This window comes from Tupaia chinensis, unplaced genomic scaffold, assembly GCF_000334495.1.
Source record: "Tupaia chinensis unplaced genomic scaffold, TupChi_1.0 Scaffold142961_1, whole genome shotgun sequence".
NCBI lineage: Eukaryota > Metazoa > Chordata > Mammalia > Scandentia > Tupaiidae > Tupaia > Tupaia belangeri.
The window spans coordinates 2,244,376-2,248,390 of record NW_006202806.1 but is presented as its reverse complement, the minus strand read 5'-3'; positions in this window follow the sequence as shown (position 1 = coordinate 2,248,390).

Here is a 4,015-nt window from a genome sequence, read left to right as displayed (position 1 = left end):
CCTAGGCAATACGTAAAAGAGTAGGCATGGCTGGGCTCTGATGATCAAACTTTACAAAAACAGGTGTTGAGCTGGATTCAATCCACCCTGGCCCTTATTTTCCAACCCCTAATATAGCCTGTTAAAGTAGCTGAAAGCTATATAGGACAATCTTTTAAATTTTATTAAACACAAAGTTCCCAAACATATTTGAACAGGATCTATTTTTTTTTATGCCATAGTTAGAAACACACACCAGGACACTTTGTGTAAAGTATTTAATAAATATATTCTTGAATACATGTGTGTGCAGAAAAAGAAACTATTGAGATTCAGTTCAAAGAGTAAAATCTCGAAATTACTTTTCTCTAAATTGCATATATTAGAAAACTATTTCTAAGAATCTCTCTATTGCTTAAACAGTAATATTTAATTTAGCTCTTAAATATTATAATACTTAAATATCTGACTGTGAATTTTTAATTTCCATGTACCTATTTAGCAACTCATAAGAACACATAGCTTTAAGTTACATCTCTACAGGTGACAAAAATATGTATTTTAGTTTTCTTCTTTGCTATAAAATCAAAGTTCGATTTTTGTAAAAGTGATTATGTAGGACAGATTAGAAGAGCACAAAATTCCCCTACTCCTATATCCACAGACTTGTCTAGTACCCACTGATTATTTTTCAGAATTAAACATTTTAATCCTAAAAATGACCCCTTCCTCATTTCTGCACCTATTCTATAAGACAAACTTCTCCCTCAGTGGACCTCTTGATATTGATCTCTCTTGTATTGTTGGTCTATTCCATTCAAATAAGGTGAATAACCCTAGAACACTATTGTTTAAATAACTGTTCACATTTTTCCTTATTCTAAGTAAAACGATTTTTAAAAAATTATTTACATGACATCATTTTTCTGCCTTAACTTCACATAAATTATAATGCTCAGTTTATTGCAACTAGACTTTTTTTTTCAAACTATAGACATACAAAGATCCACAGTTTGCACAAGAGTGTATTGTTAGAGTACCTCCCCAAACACCACTTCTCCCTGAGAGACAGCAATGGCCTGTATGACGCCTGATAACTAAATAATTTTATCCAGCTGCTATCCACCTAGACTAAAGCAAGGTCAAAACTCCAGTTCAGGGACTGGTATAATCCATACAACTGAAACCACATTTCTAAGTTCCTGAAGGTCTATCTTCATGTTGAAATTAATCCCTACAGTCATTATTCTCTTTCTGTGCTCTACTTTTCTCCCTAGACACCGTGTGCTCTTTTAAATGTACTTGCTTCTTTCTCATCTTGTTCTTTCCTGCATAAACTTTCCTCTTTGTGAAATAGTATGACTCTTACAAAGCAAAGAAACAGAAAAATAAATTTTGGATATATCAGATTAACCAATTAGGAGAAGCACCACATGTAACTTTTGACTCCCAAAAACCTAGCTACTAATAGCCTACTGTTGATTGGAAGGTGCACCAATAACATAAACAGTGGATTAACATATATGTTGTATTTATATGTATAATATATTATATTCTTACAATAAAACAAGCTAGAAAAAATAAAATGTTATTAATAAAATGAGAAAGAGAAAAATGATTTACAGTATTTATTGGGGAAAAATAAAACTACATATAAGTGGACCCATAAAACTCAAATGCATGTTGCTCAAGTATCCACTATATATTCCTGAGAATCTAAAACACTTTGTGCATGTTCAGAGTTGTGTACAGTCACAAAAGATCTAAAAAGGCCATACATCCTAATTTACTGCTGAGCTGGAAGAATTATAAAAGTATGAAATGAAGACTAAGTCAAAAGTGTAAATCACTTTGAGTACTGAAGAGATTTCCACAAACAAATACAAAGCACCTATGCAAAGATTTCTGTTCCAGGCATTTAAGGATATCTCTGTTGTATCATTAGCTGACCATTAAGCTAACAGAACAAAGACATAAGGACCCACAAATTAAAAAAAAAAAAAGATGTTACAAAATTAGTTCAGAAAAGTTACCAACTAAAACAACAACAAAAATAAGCAGTACTAGCAACAAAATTTAGGGAGGGGACAGAATTTTACTTTGCAGAGTTGCTATATAATAATATTGAAAATTCACAATACTCAACAAAAAATTATTAGGCATGAAAAAAAATTTGACCAATATACAGGAAAAGAAATCAATAGAAACTGTACTTGAGGAAGCTCAGATGCTTTCTAGACAAAACTTGAATTGGTTAGGTTAAAAATATGCAATGGGCTAAAGGAAACTGTGTCAAGAAACAAAGTACAGTCAGTCATTGTGCTGAACAATATGGAGGTTCCTCATAGACCTACAAATAGAACTACTATGTGATCCAGCACTTCCACTCCCAAAGGATAGGAATATACTCATTCAAAAAAGTACTTGCACATCTCTGTTTATTGCAGTATTATTCAAAACTGCTGAGATATGGAACCAACCCAAATATCCACAAACATAAATGGATTGAAAAAGTTGGCATATATACAATGTAGAATACTACTCAATCTTAAAAATACAAACAAACAGAAAAAAAGGGATCCTACCATTTGATACAAACTGGACAAATATGGAAGATTTACTGATAACCAGAAGCTAGTCAGAATATGAAAGAGAGACATTGTATGGTTCCTTTTACTTAGCAGAATGTTTTTGAGATTCATCTATCTTATTGTATCATTTAGTTTTTTTTCCTATTTATTGAGCATAACCAAGTTCCTTTTTAAAAATATCTATTCAGTTTTGGGACCAGCAGTTAGCATAATGGCTATGTCTCTGGACTCCCACATAGTCGACCGTGGTTCGCGTCCCGGACCCAGTGACTTAAAACTCACACTGGGCGCGTGTACGTGTGTACCCAAGATCCCGAGAGGAGAACGGAGGAGAAGGGATTGAGGTGTGGCCATCCCCCCCGGGGGGTGATTTCTCGCTTTCTGTCTCTCTGTCTCTCTCTGTCTGTCTGGTGAGCGCACACGCCCTATGGCAAAAAAACTCTAAAAAAATCTATTCAGTTTCATTACTATATAGTCTATAGTTCTCTACTCTGAAGTTAGTATTATTTAAACATACATTCTTTTTTCTTGGGGGGGGAGAGACTTTTTTTATAGGGTGCATGCACTCACCAGAGAGACAGAGAGACATAAAGTGAGAAACCACCCCCTAAGGGGACTGGCCACACTGCAATCCCTTCTCCTCCATTCTCTTCTAAGGATCTTGGGGATGCACGTACATGACCCTGGCATGGTTCTTTTTTTTTGGAGAAGTTTTTGCTACAGGGTGTGTGCGCTCACCAGAAAGACTGAGAGAGCCAGAGACAGAAAGCAAAATAACACCCCAGGGGGGATGAGCACACCACAGTCCCTTCTCTTCCATTCTCTTCTCAGGATCTTGGGCATGAACACACATGCGCCTGGCATGAGTTTAAGCCACCAGGTCCGGAACTCGAACCACGGTCGCGTACATAGCCATTACGCTAACTGCTGGTCCCAATCATGGCAGATTTTTTATTCACCCAGTCCAGGACTGTAATCATGGTCCACTATGTGGAGGTCCAGCCATGTAACCATTTCACCATCTGCAGGTCCCAATATATTCATTCTATTGCTAACTGACACATTGTCTGATTCCATTACTGAGCAATTATACATAATATTTCTAGAAAGCAATATTTAAGTTTCCATAACAGGAGAAAAACTTTAACTTACTTTTGTTATCACAAATTATGGATAAATAAAAAAAATTGTCATAATTCTCAGTCGATAATTTCCAGAAGTCATTAAGCCAGAGTAAGAAATATTAAAGTGCCTTATATACAGTCTATAAATAATTCCCTTCAATTTAATTTTGCCCAACTAACCTTCAGACTTTCACTCATAATGCTAAGTGCATTTCCAGCCTTATTTACCCTAATTGATGCAAGTGGGTGAGAATATGTAGATAACCTCCGTAGATTCTTATTTTTTTGCCTCAGATACTATAAATGGCATTCTGAAAATTA